Consider the following 17,970-nt stretch of genomic DNA (forward strand, 5'->3'; position numbering starts at 1 on the left):
GAGAGAGAGAGAGAGGGGAGAGAGAGGGAGATAGAGGGGAGAGGGGGGGGGAGAGAGAGAGGGGGAGAGAGAGAGGGAGAGAGGGAGAAGAGAGGGAGAGAGGCACAGAGAGGGGGAGAGAGAGAGGCAGAGAAGTGGGGGAGAGAGAGAGGGGGTGATTTGGAAAGTAAGTTTGAGAGAGGGAGAGAGAGAGAGAGAGGAGGGGGAAGAGAGGGAGGGGGAGGGGAGAGATAGAGGGGGGAGAGAGAGAGAGGGGGGGTTGAGAGGAGATAGAGCAGAAGAGAGGGGGGAGAGAGAGAGAGTCTCTGTGTCGACAACCAGTGGCTGCTGGAAGTAAGTACCAAGCACTGGGTAGAAACGGTGGAAGATAGTGGACTTCAAATGGGGGTGGTTGGTGAAAGCATCCTGCTTGCCTGCTAGATTTTCACTTACTGTAACTGCAGGAAAAATGTTCACGATGTTGGGGACGTTCAGAACCATGAGTCACAGTTTAAGAATAAAGGGGGGGGGGCAGTTATGACTGAGATGAGAACAAACTTTCTTCACGTACAGAGTTGTGAATCTGTGGAATTCTCTGCCACAGAAGGCAGTGCAGTGCACTGGATGTTTTCAAGAGAGAGTTACATTTAGTTCTTGGGGCTAGCGACATCAAGGGATATGGGGAAAAAACAGGGAAGAGGTACTGATTTTAGATGAATATCCATGATCATATTGAATGGCAGTGCTGGCTCGAAGGGCCGAATGGCCTATTCCTGCACCTATTTTCTATGTTTCTATGCTTGAGTATATGGCAATAAAACTCGATCTCTTGATTTTGAAGCATTCATGCATGGTGGAGGTATAATGTAGTCATAGAGTGATACAGTGTGAAAACAGGCCCTTCGGCACAACTTGCCCACACCCGCCAACATGTCCCAGCTACGCCACCTGCTTTTGGTCCATACCTCCAAACCTGTCCCATCCATATATCAGTCTAACTTTTTCTTAAATGTTGGGATGGTCTCTGCCTCAACTACCTCCTCTGGCAGCTTGTTCCATACACCCATTACCCTTTGTGTGGATAAAGTTACCCCTTAAAAAGTTACCTCTTAAAAATACTTCATACAAAAAACATTGAAATCATACTTCTACAGTGCACAAAAACATGATTTTAATACATCAAATTTCAAAAAGTTCCTACCCTACTTCCACACCCTCTCCCCACTCGGTTGCTCCACTCCCTCACTGGGTACCCCCAAGGACAGCGATCAGTGATCGCACAGCCTCCCCCCTTTCAAAAACGCTCCAATCCAATTTAAAGCATATATATTGCATTCAAATGTAAGTTATAAGACTCGCTACAGTATGCACCATATTGCACAATTTCAAGCTGAAAAATGCAAATGTTCCCCCACTCACGTGACTCCGAAGTAAAATAGTAAGATTAAACGAGAACTTACCAGTTTGAAGTTTGATCTTTATTTTATGAGGAGGAACGTTGAGGGAATACGTGCCCTCCGCTCCCACCCTTGATCATATCCTGAACTGGCATCTCTTCTCTAATCTTACTATGTTTAGTCATTACAGTTATCTGTGATTTCACACCGCTGCTTTGAAGAATGACACGCATGCGTCCTAGCGGGGTTCTTCACGTATTCCCTCAACGTTCCTCCTCATAAAATAAAGATCAAACTTCAAACTGGTAAGTTCTCCTTTAATCTTACTATTTTCTTTCAAATAGAAGCAACAGGGTATTATGATTCAGGCTACACTGTTTGAAGCAAATTCAATCATTTTCGAGAGAGAATTGAATAAATAAAGGTATTTATATTGTCACGTGTACCAATTAAGGTACAGTGATATTTGAATTACCATACGGCTATACTAAAAAAAAGCAACAAGACACACAACTACATAAAAGTTAACCTAAACATCTACCACAGCGTATTCCCCACATTCCTCACTGTGATGGAATGCAATAAAGTCCAATCTTCTTCCTCAGTCAGGGTAGTTGAACCATTCGCAGTTGAGGCGACTGAAGCTCCCGCAGCCGGTGTTCGAAGCCCCTCCGTTGGGGTGATTGAAGTTCCCGCGATGGGGCGATCGAAGCTCCTGCGGCTTGAAGCTCCCGAAGTCGGTCTTTAACCAGGGACCGCGAGCCCCGCGATGTTAAAGTCCGCAGGTTCCCGCGGTTAGAGCTCCCGAAGTCGGCCTCCAGGCTGGCAACTACTCGATGTTAGGACACAGTACGGACAGAGATATGATATGGAAAAAAAAATCGCATCTCGGTCGTGGTAAGAGGTTAAAAAAAAATTAAGGATATATTCGCAAGTGTATGGAATAAGAACAGGGGGAAGTGGGGCTAACCTATTAGCCTTGTCACATCCAGCATGATTAAGCTGAAGATAGACACAAAAAAGCTGGAGTAACTCAGCGGGACAGGCAGTATCTCTGGAGAGAAGGAATGGGTGACTTTTCGGGTTGAGACTCTTCTTCAGACTGAATGGCCAACTTTTGTTCTGTACCTTCCTTTGAGCTAACATTAGATGGTTGCAGTCATTCCTTTTTTAAAATACTCAAAACATTCTCTTGTTTTGAAAAATGATCTACAAAGGACAAAATGCTTAGCAGTGGACTAATTGAAACTAAAATAATTAATTTATTTATGCTATGACTAAGCATTTCATTAGAAATCTCAATGCAAAATTTGTTGTTAACGTCGCAGTATCTGTGTTCCCGGTGGCATTTGCCTATCTGCAGATTGCCGCTGCTTCCTTTCACTCTCATGTTGTGGTGTGGCTAAACAAAATAATCTTATACGTTGGGAGACACAACAGACTGCAGATGCTGGAACCTTGAGTAACAATATAACCAGCAGGATGAACTCTGCACGTCAGGCAGCATTTGTGGAGGGAAATGGACAGATGATGTTTTAGTTTGAATGAGAATTGACCTGCCGAGTTCATCCATTGTGTTCATGTAACCTGATCTTATGTTTCATTCATTAAGGATGTTGTACGTAGAAGGCACACATTCAAGCTTTAGGGTGATTATGCCGGATTATTTCGGAATAAAACAGAAATACCTTGAACATAGCTTGGTAGATCAAATTAAACAATATTCATATGATTTTGATGAAACGTAATTGAAACATTCTGCTCCCCTCTCTGTCACTGCTGCCTGACGTGTTAACATAGAATAAGAACAGGCATTTCGGCCTACACTGTCTTTGCTGACTGTTGATGCAAATCCTAATTGATCTTATCTGCCGCACATTTTCTATATCCCTCTATTCTCTGCCTATTCATATGCCTGTCTAAATGTCTCTTCAATGTTGTTTCTGCTTCCACCTCTTCCCTAGCAATATGTTCAAGGCATCGGGCAATCTCGGAGTAAAAAACTTGCCTTGCAATCTCCTTTCAACATCCCCTTTTACTTTAAACATATGCCTTCTTGTATTTGACATTTCCACCCTGGGACAAGACTGACTACCACATCTAAGCCACCAATAATGTAAACCTTGGTAAGGTCATCCTTCAGCCTCCAACGATCCAGAGAAAACAATCCAAATTTGGCCAACATCTTCTTAGAGCATATTTACACTAATTCAGCCAACATCCTGTTGAAACATTTCTGCGTCTTCTTCAAAGCCCTCCCCTTCCTGTAATCTAACAACTAGAACTGCCCACAATGCTCCAAATGTTGCCTAACCGAAGTTGAATACAGCTACAACATGACTTTCCAACTTTTGTATTGACTGATGAAGGCAAGCATGCCATGTGCCCTCTTTACCACCTATCGACTTGTATTGCCAATTTCAGTGACCTATGGACGTATACTTGGAGTTCCTTCAGTACATCAGTACATCCTTCAGTACATCAATGCCGTATCCATCCATTTACCGTTTATTTTCTCTTACATTTGACCTCGCAAAATGCACCACCTCACGTCTCGTAAAAACTCTACCTGCAATTCCTCTGCACAAATTTCCAGCAGGTAAATCCTGCTAAATCCTTTGGCAATCTTCCTCAGTGTCCATAGATCTATCAATTGTTTTGTGTTATCTACAAGCTTACTAATTAGCCTGCCTACATATATCACAAACAACAAAAGATCTTAGGTGTGCATACATCATGATATACATACGTATGAAGTACATACATCATGATAAATGCTAAAGAATACTTTTGAACTCAGTTTTGAATAACTTTAAAAAGTCATTCAATTTTGAATAACTTTAAAGATTCGGCTCCACAGTCTTGTAAGGCAAAGAAGTGTAAGGCAAAGAACTCCAACCTTTGGAGGGAAGATCTTCTTTGTGTGCAGGAAGGGCCTGCAGATGTAGGCTTACACCGAAGATAGACACAAAATACTGGAGTAACAGACTGAAGTAGGTTCTCGACCAAAAACATCATCAATTCCTTCTCTCCAGAGATGCTGCCTGAATCACTGAGTTACTCTGGGCACTTTGTGTTTAAGATCTTCCTCATCTCAGTCCTAAATGGAAAGTACTTATTCTGAGACCCCCTCTAGTCCCAGATTCTTCCACGTGGGGAAATGTCCTCTCAGCATGTCAAGCCCTCCACAAATCTTACATGTTTCAAAAAACTGCATCCCATTCTTCTATACTTCAGTAAGTGTAACCTTTCTCCATAAAGCAACCTCTCCAGGCCTGGGAAATTTATAGCAATGCCAGAGATTCAATGACATTTTTTAGTTGCGAGTTGCGAGTCTTTGAAACTTTCTTTCTGGAATTTCAGTGAAAGCAGAGAAATTGAATCTTTAAATTTCGAGTTAGATTTAGGTTTAGGTTTATTATTGTCATGTGTGCCAAGTTGCGGTGAGAAGGAAAAGATTTACTAGGAACCTGATGGATGATTTTATCACTCGGAGGGTAGCATGTACATGGAACGAGGAAGTAGTTGGAGCAGATACAATATTTACAATACATTTGGACAGGTACATGGATAGGCAAGGTTTAGATGGATATGGGTTAAATGCAGGCAAATGAGACTGACATACTGTATGGGTATCTTACTCAGCATGGATGAGGGGCCAAAAAAGGCTTGTTCCCATGCTGTTTGACTTTACAACTCAATGGCTCCAAGTAAGCCTCTCTCACTGGACTCATGGGTGCCGAAACAATGCACTATACAATTGGTATCCTTTTGTGTGAACTAGCATCTGAAGTTCCTTGCTTCTGACAAAACCACAGACTGACTTGAACATACTCATATACGTCAAATCAATACATACATATTGAAAGATCTGATTAAGAAAAAATGTTTTTAACGTTTTCAATACCTACAGGTGAAGATAGACACAAAATGCTAGAATAACTCAGCGGGTCAGGCAGCATCTCTGGAGATGGATGATGTTTTGGGTCGGGACCCTTCTTCAGACATACCTAAACATCACCTATTCCTTTTCTAAAAAGATCCTGCCTGACCCGGTGAGATACTCCAGCATTTTGTGTCTATCTTTGGTGTAAACCTGCATTTGCACTTCCTTCATACACAATACCTCCAGGCAATGCCCTTTTTCTACTTTTCTTCTGTGGTTCAATCCTTCACTGTCTCTACAGACTCATCGAGATGACCAGAGAAAGAGAATGTTTGTGGCAAGCGGGCAGTAGGTGGATGGAACCAAAAGGGGAAGAAGATTGGAAATGAATGTTTGTGGAATCAGGGATGAGAAGTAAATAGCACACAGGGGTAAATAGATAGGGAAATCGCAAAGGCTTGAAGAAGGGTTCTATCCAATTTTGTGCCAACAATTTACACTAACCCTACACTAGTCCTATGTAATTCTCTCCACATTTCCCTTAATTCCCTCACTAGATCCTACCACTCATCCATGCATTGTAACCAATTTACAATGGCCAATTAACACACCAACCTGTAACCTGCAAGGTGTCACTTAGCCCAGGTTGTTCGTACATTGCCAGCTCTTCGCTGATGGCCACATCATTAATTCCCATCACTGAGTTTCTATTACAACATACTGGTCCAGTTGGTGTTTGACCAAAGCCTTCAATAATGGAGGTTTCGCCAAAGATGCACTCACGGAAAGAGTTTGTCAACAGTTAAATCTTACAAGGGAGCTCATAGCTGTTAGTTTTAGAAGGAGCATAAGCAGTCTGCATTAAGTTCTGAAATGCCACATCAAATAATTGAGTCATAGAGTGATACACAGTGTGGAAACACGCCCTTCGGCCCAACTTGCCCTCACCGGCCAACATGTCCCAGCTACACTAGTCCCATCTGCCAGCCTTTGGTCCATATCCCTCCAAACCTATCCTATCCATGTACCTGTCTAACTGCTTCTTAAATGTTAGAATATTGCTTGCCTCAACTACCTCCTCTGGCAGCTTGTTCCATACATCCACCACCCTCAGATTCCTATTAAATCTTTTCCCCTTCACCTTAAACCTATGTCCTCTGGATCATTCTCCCAAAGTCAGTAGAACATCTTAAAGAGTGGTAAAAGCAACAGGATTTCACTCAATGTGTTTCTGGTTGCACTGTAACCTAAGAAATTTGTATGTTGCACCCTAACTTAATGCCGATTAATTCCGGTAAGATTAAAATGGCTGTTGTATGAATAGTACTGGGATATTGTGTACATCTGCTGCACAGTAATATGCATAATACATGGGAGTGTCCAGTTCAATTTCACACAGAAACAATTGCTGAGGTGCTTTACATAAGGTGAACGTAATTGCAGTGCAGTTTGCATATGAAAAATGACAGCAAAACAAGCCAATTTCTAGGCATTTATTCCTAAACTGCTAGAGGTGTAAACTTGGGCAGCTTCTAACCCAGCAGTATGATATTGATTTCTCTCAATTTAAATAACCCTTGCATTCCCTCTCTCTCTGTCCCTCCCCCACCCTAGTCGTCCTACTAGTTTCACTGTCGTCCTGCTTAGTTTCACTGTTTGTACCCCCTGTTATCACCTCTTCCACAGCCAATCATTGTGGACCATTGTGATCATCTTTGTAGCATTGGTTGTTCTTTTCTTGGTTTTCATTCTTTTGTTCTTTGTACCTCCTCATACCTCCAGTTTCCCTCTCCCCTGACTTTCAGTCTGAAGAAGGGTCTCAACCCGAAATATTACCTGTTCCTTTTCGCCAGATATGCTGCTTGATCCGCTGAGTTACTCCAGCATTTTTTGTCTCTCTCTGGAGGTGTGGATATCTTTGGATTCACATATTCTAGTGTAGATATGTTTGTGTCTATTATAAACCCCTTGCAATACCTGCTCGATTTGCTTGTAATCAGGTATTCCTTTGCAATATATTGCAACAAAGTGGGCTGCTCTTAAAAGCAAAAGCACCATAAATATTCAGTGAGTCATATGACAAAACCTATTGATGCAATAAAAAGGGCGATCACAGTATGATACGGACAGCGATAAAGAGTAAATTTTCCACATGTTTTTTAATCCTGTAGTATTGTGAAATGAATAAACAAATTGACTTTCTTCTCACTTTGTGGTATTCATTTATTTTTGTGACATTAACTGCCATTTAATCACTTTATTGAGTAAATAAGTTAAACAATCAGGACTGCTACAGAAGGGTCTGATTAAGAGAATGATCCAACTTTTGCTGCAGCCAAATGGTGTTATTTCTGTGAACATCTAAAACTGCTGAAGAACATGAGAATTAAGGGACAGAAGTTTAGGGGTAACATGAGGGGGGACTTCTTTACTCAGAGAGTGGTAGCGGTGTGGAATGAGCTTCCCGTGGAAGTGGTGGAGACAGGTTCGTTGGTATCATTTAAAAATAAATTGGATAGGCATATGGATGCGAAGGGAATGGAGGGTTATGGTATGAGTGCAGGCAGGTGGGACTAAGGGAAAAAAGTTGTTTGGCACGGACTTGTAGGGCCGAGATGGCCTGTTTCCGTGCTGTAATTGTTATATGGTTATAAGAACAAATAAACAGGGGATAAACTATGCAAATACAAGGCGTAGCTACGGGCACACACATAGGCCCCAGCTACGCCTGCCTCTTTGTCGGGTACTTCGAACAATCCTTGTTCAATACGTACCAGGGCCCCATCCCTGACCTCTACCTCCGTTACATCAACGACTGCTTTGGGGCCACCTCCTACACCCACACACAACTGACTGACTTCATTCACTTCACCACCAACTTCCATCCAGCACTCAAATACACCTGGACAATTTCCGACACTTCCCTACCATTCCTTGACCTCACTATCTCCATCGCAGGTGATAGACTTCTGACCGACATCCACTATAAACCCACTGACTCCCATGGCTATCTGGACTACACTTCTTCCCACCCTGCTTCCTGCAAGGACTCCATCCCCTACTCCCAATTCCTCCGCCTACGCCGCATCTGCTCCCAGGATGAGGCGTTCCACACCAGGGCGTCTGAAATGTCCTCATTCTTCAGGGAACGGGGATTCCCCTCCTCCACCATAGATGAGGCTCGCACCAGGGTCTCTTCCATACCCCGCAACACTGCTCTCTCTCCTCATCCCCGCACTCGCAACAAGGGCAGAGTCCCCCTAGTCCTCACCTTTCACCCCACCAGCTGTCACATACAACAAATAATCCTCCGTCATTTTCGCCACCTCCAACATGACCCCACCGCTCGCCACATCTTCCCATCACCCCCCTTGTCTGCTTCCGCAAAGATCGCTCCCTCCGCAACTCCCTTGTCAATTCTTCCCTTCCCTCCCGTACCACCCCCTCCCCGGGCACTTTCCATTGCAACCGCAAGAAATGCACACTTGTCCCTTTACCTCCCCCTCGACTCCATTCAAGGACCCAAGCAGTCGTTCCAGGTACAACAGAGGTTCACCTGTATCTCCTTCAACCTCATCTACTGCATCCGCTGCTCTAGATGTCAGCTGATCTACATCGGTGAGACTAAGCGGAGGTTGGGCAATCGTTTCGCCGAACATCTCCGCTCGGTCTGCAAGAACCTACCTGGCTCAACACTTCAACTCCCCTTCCCATTCCCAATCCAACCTCTCTGTCCTGGGTCTCCTCCATTGCCAGAGTGAGCAACACCGGAAATTGGAGGAACAGCACCTCATATTCCGCTTGGGGAGTCTGCATCCTGCGGGCATGAACACTTAATTCTCCCAATTTTGTTAGCCCTTGCTGTCTCCTCCCCTTCCTCAGTCCTCGGGCTCCTCCTCCTCCTTTTTCCTTCCTTCTCCCCGCCACCCCCTGTCAGTCTGAAGAAGGGTTTCACCCCAAAACGTTACCTATTTCCTTCGCTCCATAGATGCTGCTGCACCTGCTGAGTTTCTCCTGCATTTTTGTGTACCTAGGGATAAACTATGTGCAGGAAGGAACTGCAGATGCTGGTTTACACCGAAGATAGACACAAAATACTGGAGTAACTGAGAGGGTCAGGCAGCATCTCTGCATAAAAAGAAAAGGTGATGAAGTAATCGCATCCATATAGCCCTTCTTTATCACATGTTCCAAAGCAAACTATGGATTGTTGTGGGCACCACTTTTCCTTGGTCATTGGTGTCGGGTCTGATTTGTTCTGAACCTTTTCATATCTCTAGTTTCCTCTTCCCTCTCTCAGTCTGAAGAAGGATCTGTTCCTTTTCTCTGGAGATGTTGTCTGACCCGCTGAGTTACTCTAGATTTTTGTGTCCATCTAACTCCGAAATTGCAGATGTTGAAATCTTGAGTGAAACTGCTGGAACTCAACGAGTCAAGCAGCATTGCTGGAGTGAATGGACGGGCAATGTTTCGGGTCAGAAACCTTCAGCGATAAGGCATGCGGCTTTTCGTGTTTGCTCCAACATTAGATGGATCTCTGTTTACAATAAAATCTGTTTATTTTCTCTATTGCACTACCTGATGTATTCATGTATGGTATGATTTATCTAGTTGGGTAGTAAACACGATTTTTCATTTTACCAGGTGGCAATAATAATAAACAAGACAAGATGAGGCTTGCCAGTATCCAAGATATACTCTTTCTTTAGTCAGCATGGTATCGCCTTCAACCATTTTAACTCCTCTTCCCATTCACACACTGTCCTTTCTGTCCCAGGCCTCTTAAATTGTAAGAGTGAAGCCACACTCACACTGCAGGAGCAGCATCCCATGTTCTGCTTGGGTAGCTTGCAACCAGATGGTATGAACATTGGATTCTCCAATTTTAGGCAACTACAAAACCACCCCTCCCCCCCTTCTCCCCCCCCCCCCCCCCCCCCCCTCCCCTTTCTTTCTTCACCACCTCTCCCCCATGTTTCCCACCTGGTCTAATACCTATTTCTCCCCTACCCCTACTCTTCCACCTGCACTCCTTCCTCTACCTTCACAATTCGCAATTGGTCAATCCTTTTGTCTCCCGCCTCCCATCTCTGGCCTTTGTCCGACTATCCGCCTATCAAAAACTCCCTCACTTATTATTTGCCAGGCTTTGACCTGACCCTCTTCTCTTCCACCATTCTTCCCCCCTCAACCCCCCCCCCTCCCCCACCACAATCAATCAAAAGAAGGGTCCCGACCCAAAGCGCCATCTTCAGAGATACGGCCTGACCCATTAAGTTACTCCAGCACTTTGTGTCTTTTTTGTAAACCAGTGACCTTGCACTTGAGTCCACCTTGCCATTCTGCCTATATATCCTTAGTATCCCAACGTCTATTGATCTCAGTGCTAAATACACTCAACATCTAAGCAATACTAGTTCTTTGGACTAGGTATTCACAGCCCTATGTAAAGAAATAATCAATCGTGATCCTAACTGACTGATTTATTACTTAGTGATAATATTGCCTAGTTCTATCTGGAGAAAACAACCATATATTTTCCCTCAACATCAAATTGGGCCACACTGTGGTGTAGCTTGTGAAGTGGCTGCCTCACTGCGCAAAAGACCTGGGCTTGATTCTGACCTTAGGTGCTGTCTACATGGAGTTTACATGTTCTCATGCAGGTTTTAAGTTAAATGGCCCCAGTAAATTTCCCCTATTGTGCAATAACGGTCCCATCCCATTCTATACCCACTTTGAACAGAAGGTCGGTGGAGGAATGTTACTCACCCTGGCATGCTCGGGTGCACCTGTACCAACGCTACTGTGGCAGAAGTAAAATCAACCTTTCTGAGGGTGCAACCATGGAAAGCAACTAGCCTGGATGGAGTCCCTATCCGTGTCTTCGGGACCTGCACAGTCAGCTGGCAGAGGTATTCACAGACAGCTTTAACCCCTCACTACTCCATTCTGAAGTCCCCATCTGCTTTAAGAAGACCATTGCCACCTTGGTGCCAAATGCAAGTCAGTTGGCTTGCCTTAATAACTACTGTCCAGTGACTCTGACATCCGCCACCATGAAGTGCTTTGAGAGACTGATGATGGTCCACTTAACCCATGTCTCCCAGCCAGCCTTAATCCACTGCAGTTTGCTTACCATCACAACAGCTGTTACTATCTCCATGGCCCTAAACTAATCTCAAAAATGCCTGGATAACAAGGACACCTACTTACGTCTATGTTAGAGACTATTTTAGACTCTTATTTATCAAGTGGACCTGTGCCTTCAATATCTAATCCCATTCATACTAATTTCCAAACTCCTAGACCTAGAAAACAACACCCGTCTCTGCAACTGGATCCTTGACATTTTGCGTCACATCCCACAATCAGTGAGGCTTGATGAAAGTACATCATCCACAATAATTCGTAAGACCAGTGACCCACAAGGATTTGTCCTTCAGGAAGCTTGGTGAAGTATATATACCAATCAGACTCAATGGCGTAAAAATGGAAATGGTTGAGAGCTTCAGGTTCCTGGGTGTAAATATTACGAACGATTTGGCGTGTCCCTACTACACGAATGTGTAGTCCAAGAATGCGCGCCAACACCTCTACTTCCTCAGGCAGACTGAGGAAATTTGGCACGAGTCTAGAGACTTTTACAAACTCTGACTAAAGCCCCTGTCCCACTTAGGAAACCTGAACGGAAACCTCTGTAGACCTTGCGCCCCAACCTAGGTTTCCGTGAGGTTCCCGGAGGTTCTGGTCACTCTCTCTAATGGTGGAAAGTGGTTTCCGCATAGTCGAGACTTCTTCTATGTTCCTGCGATTATTTAAAAAAAAACGAAACCGGCCTCGACTAAAAATAGGTTGCCGTTTGGTCGAAGCAAGTGGAGTAGGGTTGCTATTTACCTACAGGCAGTCGAAGGCCATCCCCTTCGCTAACCGGCCATTTTGATTGGCTCATTGGAGTTTTCAGCAAAGATCCTACCGATCTTTGGTTTTCAGGACCTAGAAGATCCGCCGGAAGGTAAAATGCCCGCTAACTTTATTAAACTTCTTAAAACTGTCTCCACTCCTTCTCCCCCCCCCCCCTCCTCCCCTTCTCTCCCCCTTCTCCCCCCTTCTCTTCCCCTTCTCTGTACTTCTCTCCCTCCCTCCTGCGCTCTCTAAAGGACTTACCGTGCTCTGTGGCAGCCGTTTACCTTCCTCTTCATCGGACAGACAGCATTCCTCCGCTGTCCCTGGCCCCCACCTTCACGATGTGTTTGTGTGTGTGTGTGTGTGTGTGGTCGGCAGCAAAGATCCTGTAGGACCTTTGGTCAGTAGATGCAGCTCACGCTTCAGTCGAGGCTTTCCAGGCAAGCGACCAAAACCTCTGGTGACTCATGGAAACCTTGGGTGGGGCACAAGGTCACCAGAGGTTTCTGTTCACATTTCCTAAGTGGGACAGGGGCATTATGCACCACAGAAAGCATACTGCTGGGTGGCAACACAGCTTAGTTTGGGAGCACCTCCTCTCGAGACCCTGAGCAATTGTAGAGTTGTGGATGTAGCCCAGGCCATCACACAGACAAGATCTCCCAACATTGACTCCATCTACACTTCAAGCTGCCTCGAAAATGCAGCCAACATAGAAACATAGAAACATAGAAATTAGGTGCAGGAGTAGGCCATTCGGCCCTTCAAGCCTGCACCGCCATTCAATATGATCATGGCTGATCATCCAACTCAGTATCCCGTACCTGCCTTCTCTCCATACCCCCTGATTCCCTTAGCCACAAGGGCCACATCTAACTCCCTCTTAAATATAGCCAATGAACTGGCCTCGACTACCCTCTGTGGCAGAGAGTTCCAGAGATAATGTTTCGACCAAACATAATCAAAGACTTGTCCCGCCCCGGTCATGCCTTCTTCTCCCACCTCCCCCTTGGGCAGAAGATATAGAAGCTTGAAAGTACATACCACCAGACTCAGGAAAAGCTTCTTCCCCTCTGTCATTAGGCTTCAGAAAGGAACTTCCAGAAGCTAGGGCACTGTCTGATTCACCTCTGCCCTGTTGCCAACATTGGACTTGGAACTGGAATTAGTGCGCTACAATGCTGAGAACTATATTATGCACTCTGTATCTTCCCTTTTGTTCTACCTATTGAACTTTGAGTTAGGCTTGATCGTATTTACCTGATTTGACTGGATAATATTCTAAACTAAGCTATTCACTGTGCTTTATGTGATAATAATACACTTTAACCTAGTTGAGCAAAAGAGTCAGAATAAAATAAAATGAAAGGAAATCAAAATAAAACTACAAGTCCTAAGTTAAAACAGAATTGCAGGAAACACTCAGCATTTCGGGAAGTAAATGCTGAAGGAAAAACCAAGATAACATGTTTGAATAAAGACCCTTCTTCTCCAGTTTGTCACGGTTTTGTTTTGTCTTGCACTAACGTTTGTTTTTTTTAATTGAAATTCTTTTTCTTTGTTTGTTTTATTAAGTTATCTATTAAGCACTATGTATACAGACCTGTTATGCTGCTGTAAGTCGGAAATTCTTTGTTTCGTTTCCGTGGATATGACTATTAAACATCATGGACTCTTGCCTCTTGACTCGATTTTAGTTTTGTTTAGAGATACAGCATGGAAACAGGCCCTATGGCCCACCAAGTCTGCACCAGTCAGCAATCCCCCACGCAGTTGTTCTATCCTGCACACTAGGGACAATTTACAGAAGCCAATTAACCTACAAGCCAATGGGGGGAAACTGGAGCTCCCTGAAAAACCCCACGTGATCACATGGAAAAGGTACAAAATTCATGCAGACAGCACCTGGATCAGGATAGAACTTGGGTAACAGGCACAGTAAGGCAGCAACTCTACCGCTGCACCACTGTGCTGCCCTTCCTTACATGGTTTCTTTACACAGATGCAGCCGGAGGGGGGAAGGAAGAAAGTTGGAAAAGAGAACATTGAAACATAGACATAGAAACATAGAAAATAGGTGCAGGAGTAGGCCATTTGGCCCTTCGAACCTGCACCGCCATTCAATATGATCATGGCTGATCATCCAACTCAGTATCCTGTACCTGCCTTCTCTCCATACCTCCTGATCCCTTTAGCCACAAGGGCCACATCTAACTCCCTCTTAAATATAGCCAATGAACTGGCCTCAACTACATTATGTGGCAGAGAATTCCAGAGATTCACCACTCTCTGTGTGAAAAATGTTTTTCTCATCTCGGTCCTAAAAGATTTCCCCCTTATCCTTCAACTGTGACCCCTTGTTCTGGACTTCCCCAACATCGGGAACAATCTTCCTGCATCTAGCCTGTCCAACCCCTTAAGAATTTTGTACGTTTCTATAAGATCCCACCTCAATCTTCTAAATTCTAGCGAGTACAAGCCGAGTCTATCCAGTCTTTCTTCACATGAAAGTCCTGACATCCCAGGGATCAGTCTGGTGAACCTTCTCTGCACTCCCTCTATGGCAAGAATGTCCTTTCTCTGGTACACAAAAATGCTGGAGAAACTCAGGGGGTGCAGCAGCATCTATGGAGCGAAGGAAATAGGCGACGTTTCGGGCCGAAACCCTTCTTCAGACTGATGTCCTTTCTCAGGTTAGGTTCACTTTTGCTCAGTCCGCCGAGGCCCACTGGATCTCTCGGTTGCTAACCATTTTAACTCCCTTTCCCATTCCCATTCTGACCTTTTTATCCTGGGCCTCCTCCATTGCCTGAGTAAGGGCACATGCAAACTGGAGGAACATCACTTCATATTCCACTTAGGTAACTTACAACCTATGATGTGAATATTGAATGCTCTAATTTTAGGTAACCACATAACCCTCCCCCTTTCCCTTCTCCTCCCATATAATCCCCATATCCTCTCCCTTCCCTGTACCATGTCTGGACTTGCATCTATTTCTCCCGTCCCCCTCCCTTTTCACCTATAATCCTTCAAAGTAGCTTCACAATTCGGCAACTTCAATCGCTTTGTCTCACTCCCTCTGTCTTTTCATGTCTTGGCTTCCTCCAACTATCTGCCTATCAAAAAACCTTCCTCACTTGTATTAACCTATTACCTACCAGGCTTTATCTTGCCTCTCTTCCGTCTTTCTTTCCCCTCCACCCAGCAACCTGCCTGAAGGATCCCAAACCGAAATACCACCTTTCCATGTTCTCCAAAGACGCTGCCTGACCCACTGAATTACTCCAGCACTTTGTCTTTATTTTAAATCAGCATCTACAATTCCTTGTTTCTAGACATTAGAGAGAGTTGTGAATGAAGCCTAGTTTCCCCCGACCTGCCTCTCACCCACCATCGACTCCATTCATATTTGCCTCCTCCTCAGGTCAGTCGCCAATGTAACCAAGGACTACTCACACGCCAGCCCTTCTATCTTCTTCTATCTGGCAGTTGATACAAAAGCTTGAAAGCACATATGGCCAGATTGAGGAATAGCTTCTTCCCTACATACAAAACTCTTGAATGAACCTTTCATATGCTAGGGTTTAATTCTTGATCTTCCGATCTGCCTTGTTGCGGCCTTTGCACTTTTTAAAAATCTACACTGACTTTTTACTATAACACTATATTCGGCACTCTATTTACTCTCTCTCTGCAACATTACCTGATGTACTCATTTATGGAATGTTTTGCCTAGATAGAGCACAAAACAAAGTTTTTTCAGTACACGTGACAATAGAAATATCGACACCAATGTAGGTTTTTCTCCAGGTCTCCGATTTCCTCCCACATTCAAATAACATGCAGGTTTGCAGGTCCATTGGCTTCTGTAAATTGTCCCAACTAGTACCAACTATAATAGTGTATGGGTGATCATTGGTCTGTGTAGATTCGGTGGGTCGATGACGCTGTTCATCTAAACTGAAACTAAACAAAACGACTACCAACATTATTCAACCTATTTCCTGCAGTGAAATACAGGGAACTTTGTTTCTGCAACAGGTAGTGTAGACTACCCATTAGTATCAGAGATTATTTCTAAATTAGAATCGCTGGTACAGTCAATGTTAAGAAAGAATATTATAACCCCACGTTATGAAAATTGATTTCTCTAATTTCAAGTAACCCTTGCATTCTCTCTTTCTCTTTCTCTCTGTCCCTCCCCCACCCTGATTTTCCTGCTAGTTTACACTTCAATTATCCCTTCATTATCACCTCTTCCACAGGCAATACTGAACCATTTTGGGCTTGTTGGCCATCAGTGCCGGCTCTGAGTGGTTTTGAACCTTTTCATATCTCGAGTTTCCCTCTGCCCTGACTCCTAGTCTTGACCTGAAATGTCCTTTATTCCTTTTCTCTAGAGGCCGCTGCCTGGCCCGCTGAGTTACTCCAGCATTTTGTGACTGTATTACAATCTCCCGCCTCCATTTCAAAATATATAAAGTGCTTAGTCAAAGTTTAGAGTCATATTTAATTTGATTTTACCATCAGCAACACCTATATGTACGTGTACCTTTAACGGGATGAAATAACAACTTATGACCTTTCCAGTATAACCTGTTTCTTTCACTGCCCTGCGGGTTCAGGACAAGAAGTGGGAATTTGTTCAAGAATTAACGCCGCTCCCTCCAACCTCAATTAGGTGGACAGGGCTCAAACATTGTTGGTCACTTTAAGCACATACACAAACACCACAATCACCAGTTAATCTTCCCCTCCTATTGCCATGAAGCAACCATTATGGAGATTAGAAACTGGCAAACAGCATCATTCTGAATGGAAGAAACTTTTCATTTTCTTACCTTGTGGACGCTGCCAAAACCACTCTTGATCGAACAAATCCCTCTGTGCAACAGGAAATGTGAGCAGTTCTTGCATGTATGTTGCTTAGGCTGTTCATGTGGGCGGTGCTTCCTGTCTTTGATCCCCTGGAGATGTTATTTATTTTGTGATTCAGGAAACACGCAGCCATCTCAGATAACACGCTATTATTTGAACGAGAGCAGACCAGCAATCTGCAAGTTTTTAATTGGGCACAAAATATTGGTAGAACAATTACACAAATACTATTAAATCAGGGAAGAGAATTGGAAAAAAAAATCAAAAGTACAAGGGAGCCTCAGTCCTAAAAGAAGAAAATAAAAGAAAATTATATCACAAAGTAAGTTCTGGAGAAATAAATAAAACTAAAAGCAAATAAATCTCCAGGGACTGATTACCTGTATCTCCAAGGGCTAGAGGGGTAGCTATGCAATTAGGGCATGCATTTAATATCATTTTCCAATCTTAGATGGATTATGGAACAGTTCCTACAGATTAAATGGTGTCAAATTTGATGCCACTATTTAAAAATAAGGAAAGAGAGGGAATCAAAATCAAATAATTTACCAGAGCACCAACAGTGGGGAAATTGTTGTAATCTATTATAAAGCGGATTGATTGAAAAAGATAGCATGGAAATAGTACTTCTGCCCAGTGAGACTATGCTGGTCATCGATCACCCATTCACACTAGTTCTATGTTATCCCACTTTCTACAGGCGCAATATACACATACCAATTGACCAACAAATCCATGCTTCTTTAGGGTGTGGGAGGAAACCAGAGGAAATCCACATGATCACAGGAAGAACGTGCAAATCCACACGGACAGCACTTGAGGTCAGGATCTGGTGATATGTGGCAGCATCTCTACCAGAATGTCTGAACAGAAAGATTATGTGTGCAAGGGAAATTATGGAGGTTTTTCTAACTGCAGTGG

At 43.9% G+C, this 17,970-nt stretch overlaps 1 protein-coding gene across 1 annotated transcript in view; it reads right to left on the reverse strand.

The window, feature by feature from the left end:
- The window catches only part of LOC129703323 (phospholipid scramblase 1-like), a 47,002-nt gene extending 29,879 nt beyond the window's left edge, over positions 1-17,123 (reverse strand). The window contains exon 1 of the mRNA XM_055645687.1: positions 17,013-17,123. The gene's annotated coding sequence lies outside the window, so the exon portion shown is untranslated. The remainder of the gene's footprint in view (positions 1-17,012) is intronic.
- Positions 17,124-17,970: the final 847 nt, after the last annotated feature.

This window comes from Leucoraja erinacea, chromosome 14 (genome assembly GCF_028641065.1).
Source record: "Leucoraja erinacea ecotype New England chromosome 14, Leri_hhj_1, whole genome shotgun sequence".
Classification (NCBI taxonomy): domain Eukaryota; kingdom Metazoa; phylum Chordata; class Chondrichthyes; order Rajiformes; family Rajidae; genus Leucoraja; species Leucoraja erinaceus.